Below are 6,000 nucleotides of genomic sequence, written 5' to 3' on the forward strand. Positions count from 1 at the left end.
CTCAAGTCCACCACGAAATGCCTAAAACCTGGCTCCCCTGCTCCGCTTTCTCCCTGCCCGAACCAGCTCTGCGATCGGCCTGTCTTGCCTGCCAACAATTTCAACTCTGCTAATGCTGTTTATTGTATCCTGCAGCTCTATGGATTCCTTCGTTTTGCTCCTGTCGTCTTTGGTTTAGTGTTCCGTATCCTTCCCTCCGTAAATATAAATCCAGGAACCCCACCACCACCAAAATGTGAGATCGTGGATTTCTCCAGTCTACGGTGCTCTATTCCTCTCCCTTCCCCGCCTGGCTTGAAACCCCCTCCTGCCTCCTTTTTACAACTTTTCCTGAGACATCAGAAGTACACTCTGAGCTTTCGTTTTTAGAAAAGGGAAAAAAGGAAAGAAAAACAAAAAGACATAACTTACGTTCGTCCAGGAGGAGCACACAGATTTGGAAAGAAGAAAACAGAGTTATAATCCACCACGTTCCCCCAGCCCCCCCCCAAAAACGAATCTGTTGTGAAACTCTTCTTTTTCCACTTTGCCGGCGAAGGAGCCCGGTGGCAGGCATACGTCCACAGGCTGATGCAAGATGCTTTGAGAGAAACCTCACATTCTGAGGATTCCTGGGAGAGCGCCAGGGATCCCAGCATCCAATATATTGCACATTTGGTTTCAATTAGGAAGGGGGTTGGGGAGGGAAAAAGGAAAGTCACCAATCAGAGCTGTTTTCTGTTTAGAGACTATGTCTTTTGACCCAAGGGACCGCGGGCAAAGCTATAATTTACAGCAAAACCCATTCATAGAAGAAAAAATATGTATAACCATAGGACAGAATTAAAGACACAGCTCCCTTCCGCCATGTCCCCACCGCATGCGTCCCCAAGCCCTCCCCCACCCCCTAAGACTTGGCCCCCCCCCTGTCCCCCCCCCCCCACCTCATTTTTCTTACTTGGGCTGAAGTTATAAGCACAACTTAAGTTTTGGATTCTCTTCCAGTTGAAGTTTCCAGGACAGTTGGGTCACACACATGGAGTTGATCTTTGGTGTTTTATCCATGAAAGCCCAGAGCTGAGCCCTCCCCCAAAAAGATTTTATTTAAGCCCTCCCCCAATTCCCTCTCCCACCAAAAAAACTGGACAGTTCATAGTTCTAGGATTCCTATTTTTTTCCACTCAATTCCCAGTTGGTTGTTGCTTCTGTGGGTCTATTGCTGTCCTGGATTCATGCTGCTAAATGAAAACACAAGCGTTTGTTTTTTTTTTTTTTTTTCCTTTTTCCTCTTTTCTTTCCCTCCTATCCATGGCTGTGGCCAGAGACCATGTGAAAGGGGAGTGTAGGGGACACGGAAAAAGACCTTCCTCATTTCCCTGATACTTTTCTCCCATCCACCAAGGCCCCTGTCCTTAACCCTTCAGAGCGTGGATCATTCCTGACCAAGCACAGGTTTGGGCTGTCCCAGGGGTCCTGATTCTCCATGAGTACAGGGAAGGCAAGGCAGGCTGAGACTCTAGGTCAGGAGATCCGGGGAGGACAGTAGATGGCAACAGAGAGGTTATGAACACCTAACCCAGCCTTGAGAGATGGCCTCCTCCTAAAGAGACCCCCTTCCTCTGGGCCTGTGCTATCACCGTCTCTTCTCTGTTTGCATTTTGGCAGCCAACAGAGGATCGCACAGCCCCCAAGATGAGCAAGAAGAGACACAGGGCACACAGGAGAAGGACAGGAGAAGGGGACCATGGAAGGACATTCCCGTAGTAAGCCTGGAGCAGGAGATACTTCATAAGAGGACCAGGGGCCAAGGAGACCTCCAGCTGGAATGGCCACGAAGAGCCATGCTGTCGGTGTTATATCCCCACAAGGCCCTTAAGCTCAGTCAGAAAGTGGCCTTTGGTGTCTATGCCTCACATAGAAGAGGACACAGAGAAGTTGGACGCAGCTCAGAGGGCAGCCACAGAGAGGACCAAAGGTAGAAAACGAGACTAAGAAAAAACTAGAACCAGGGTTATTTTACAAAGAGAAGAGGTAAACCTCGTAAGAAAGCTCTTCAGTGAGAAAATCTGAAGTCAGGTCTGAGGCTGACTGAGGCCAGGACACTTGGCTTAAGGCGGTAAATGTATATTGAGCACTTGGAGGCCCTTGGCTGGGTGCTTGCCTGAGACAACTCCAGGCATCTGGTCCTGGGAAGGGTCCTAGAATCGTCCCCAAATATTGCGGTCTAGAGTAGTTTACCTATTTGGCACCACCATAAAGAATGCACCCAGAGGATAATAATTTCACAGATTTGGTGAGACTACAGGTCACATGTGGACAGCAGTGTAATAATTCCGTAAATCTAGAACCTAATAAAGAAGAGACACCTATAGGTATGTGTCTTCAATCACCAGTATTTAAGGTGGTTCTACTCCATAGGCTGGGTCAAAAGTAAGGAAGAGCTCTAAGAAAAATACCTTGTCTCTCACTCAAGTTAGTCTCAGCCAGATTTGGAGTCTGACCTTGAACTCTTAAGATGCTACCATGGGGCGCCTGGGTGGCGCAGTCGGTTAAGCGTCCGACTTCAGCCAGGTCACGATCTCACGGTCCGTGAGTTCGAGCCCCGCGTCAGGTTCTGGGCTGATGGCTCGGAGCCTGGAGCCTGTTTCCGATTCTGTGTCTCCCTCTCTCTCTGCCCCTCCCCCGTTCATGCTTTGTCTCTCTCTGTCTCAAAAATAAATAAAAAACGTTGAAAAAAAAAAATTAAAAAAAGAAGATGCTACCAAAAAAAAAAAAAAAAGGGCAAGAAAAAGCCAAGGTGATGTTTTACCAAAATATGTGAGTGGGCATTTAAAGAATCAAGAGGAATGATCAGATTGGAGCCCCCGTTTTAGAAGACCATCCAGGTTGGGGGAGTGGGCTATGTTTTCTCAGGCTTGACAACAGCCATTGCTACAGGAAGCCACGGCTGGAAGGAAAGAAAAAGCAAGTGCCACTTCAAAGCTGAGAGGAGTCATTCATGGAATACACAGAAAAAACTTCTTGGAGACTCTCAGAGCTATTTGATAGAGTTTTGAGTAAGGCTGGAATTCCTACAATTGTGGGAACAGATGTGGAAAAATACCATTTTGTTACTCTTGTGTGAATAGATTTTGCCCCCTGGTTTGGCTTGGGAAACATGAGTCATTGCAATCAGAATGATTTATGTTGCATGGGAGGTAATACATCCCAATTATGAGGACTGTTTTACACTAAAAATGAGTTACTGACAAGAGTATAGAATTCCCCTACCTGGACTTTACTAAAAATAGGAAAGATCTGGAATGGACAAGATGCGGTATTCATTAGAAGTAAGGAGATGTTCAAGATGACTTTTCAAAATCTTTTCTAGCCTGCAAGCCAAGGTTCAAGTAAATATAAGTGTTAAAAATTGAAATAACTATGGTATTTCTGTCTCCAAATGGCCAGGGATTAGACACCTTTGTGATGCTTCAGGAAATAAAATACAAGATGGAAGTAAGGAGTGTAACTTGAACACACACACACACACACACACACACACACACACATACACACATATACATCTTAAAAGACTCTATGAGTATTCACAGAAACAAACCCAGTTGGTACATTTAAGCTTCACAAGGAATTAAAAATACAAATAAGCCACTAGTAACCTAGTTCCTAGTCAACTGTCTTCTCTCCTCACTTCTGCTCCTTCTCTCTCTCTCCTCTCTCTCCCTCCTGTGTATCCCTAACACATCTTTTAACCTATTTTTCAGCAGATCAGACTTTTCTGCTTCGTTTCACATGCTATTGAAGATGGTTAGCCTAAAAAGACGCCTTAGCTCTCTCTCACTTTAAATGAACAGGAGAGAATGACTAGTTTTGTTGATGCCCCAGTTCTAGAACCCTGAGAGGAGGAATTTGATTGGTGGGGTGTGTTTCATGTTCTCATCCTCTATCTCTAAACTGGAGACCAATGGGCCATGTAATATGAATACAGCTCCATCCCGCTCACAAGTGGGTCACTTCTTAGAAAAAGGGTGCCATACACTAGAAGACAGGTCACATTATCCGGTGCATCAATAATTAACAACTGATGATCCCTGGATTTTATAGAAATTATACCTCACCGGCCAAAACCAGAGAACACAGTACACGGTGGAGTCATATCGTGCACGTATTTAAATATCAATTTTAGAACCTAATCCTTAAAATAAGATGCCTAGTTATTGGTTAATCTGTCCACAACAGACAAATCCATTGACATATATTAAGGCATAAAAGCTAAATTTTTTTAAATTTTTTTTTAACGTTTATTTATTTTTGAGACAGAGAGAGGCAGAGCATGAACAGGGGAGGGGCAGAGAGAGAGGGAGACACAGAATCCGAAGCAGGCTCCAGGCTCTGCGCGGTCAGCACAGAGCCCAATGCGGGGCTCGAACTCACGGACAGCGAGATCATGACCTGAGCCGAAGTCGGCCGCCCAACCGACTGAGCCACCCAGGCGCCCCAAAAGCTAAATTTTTTTAATCAATATGGAGGAAATCTTGTAGGCAATAGAAATACTTAGGTTTTCTTCACAGCAGAATGGTCTGAATGTCCAGACAGCTGTATAGAGACTTTCCTTTGGTTTTTGCTTAATTTTAGCTCATCATTCAGGAATCTTAGTACACTTAAGAGTTATCATATGAAGGGGTACCTGGGTGGCTCAGTAAGTTAAACGTCCCACTTCAGCTCAGGTCACGATCTCACGGTCCGGTCCGTGAGTTCGAGCCCCGCCTCAGGCTCTGTGCTGACAGCTCAGAGCCCAGAGCCTGCTTCAGATTCTGTGTCTCCCTCTCTCTCTGCCCCTCCCCTGCTCACACTCTGACTCTCTTGCTCTCAAAAATAAACATTAAAAAAGGTAAAAAAAAAAAAAAAGGGGGGGGTGGCGCTTGGGTGTCTCAGTCAGTTAAGCGTCCAACTTTGGCTCAGGTCATGATCTCACAGTCCATGAGTTCGAGCCCCACGTCAGGCTCTGTGCTGACAGCTCAGAGCCCGGAGCCTGCTTCAGATTCTGTGTCTTCCTCTCTCTCTGCCCCTCCCCTGCTCATGCTCTGTCTCTGTCTCAAAAATAAATAAAAACATTAAAAAGAAAAAAAAGAATTATCGTATGAAGCTGTGTCCACAGAAGCATGAGTACTATCTTTGTGAGTGATTTAAAGGTCTTTTAAAGATCATCTTGACCCTAAGAAATGTTTCCCTTTATAGGCTGGGTCCTAACCCCAAAGGCTACTAGATGCTGTTCTTCTGTGACAGACATTCCTAAAAGGTGATCCAAGTTCAAACTCCTAGTGGGAGAGCCACCCTGGATAAGTCACTAACTTTCCTATCTATAACATGGGGGATGATACCAACTCACAACTCATAGCCTTGGGAGAAGATGGAAACAGGAGAGAATAATTCATTGCGTTTTTACTACATGCCAAGCACACTTCTAAGAACATTATACTTATTTGTCACGAGAACTTTATGGGGTGGGGCTATGACTTCCCCAGTGTCCATACTAAGAAACTGATGTACAAAACAGTTAGTGTGCCCAAGGTCGTAGCTGATGGTGCTAGAATACATGTGCATATGGTATGTGCTTTGCTGACAATCAAGCGTGTGTATTCATGTGAAGAGGAAAGATGTTCAGAGGGTGGGAAAGAGTCAATTCTCAGCTTTTCAGGGATGGAAGTCTTATTATCCATATGGAGAATCATCTACGTCATTTTCCTTCCCATCCTTTCTCCCCCCTGAAACCCCTCTTTGTGTCACTGTTTCTTAGTACATCCACTAGAGAAAGAATGAGACATTTTTTAAAAAATTTTTTTAACATTTATTTATTTTTGAGAGACAGAGAGAAACAGAGCATGAACGGGGAGGGGCGGAGAAAAAGAGAGAGAATCCGAAGCAGGCTCCAGGCTCTGAGCTGTCAGCACAGAGCCCGGCGTGGGGCTCGAACTCATGAACTCATGTGGGCTTGAACCCACAAACTGTGGGATCATAACCTGA

General features: G+C 45.2%; 1 protein-coding gene across 2 annotated transcripts in view; it reads right to left on the reverse strand.

The window, feature by feature from the left end:
• Positions 1-903, reverse strand: part of DDR2 (discoidin domain receptor tyrosine kinase 2) — a 155,711-nt gene extending 154,808 nt beyond the window's left edge. For both annotated transcript variants that reach the window (XM_049635255.1, XM_049635254.1), the window contains exon 1: positions 412-903. The gene's annotated coding sequence lies outside the window, so the exon portion shown is untranslated. The remainder of the gene's footprint in view (positions 1-411) is intronic.
• Positions 904-6,000: the final 5,097 nt, after the last annotated feature.

Source organism: Panthera uncia, chromosome F1, assembly GCF_023721935.1.
Source record: "Panthera uncia isolate 11264 chromosome F1, Puncia_PCG_1.0, whole genome shotgun sequence".
Classification (NCBI taxonomy): Eukaryota; Metazoa; Chordata; class Mammalia; order Carnivora; family Felidae; genus Panthera; species Panthera uncia.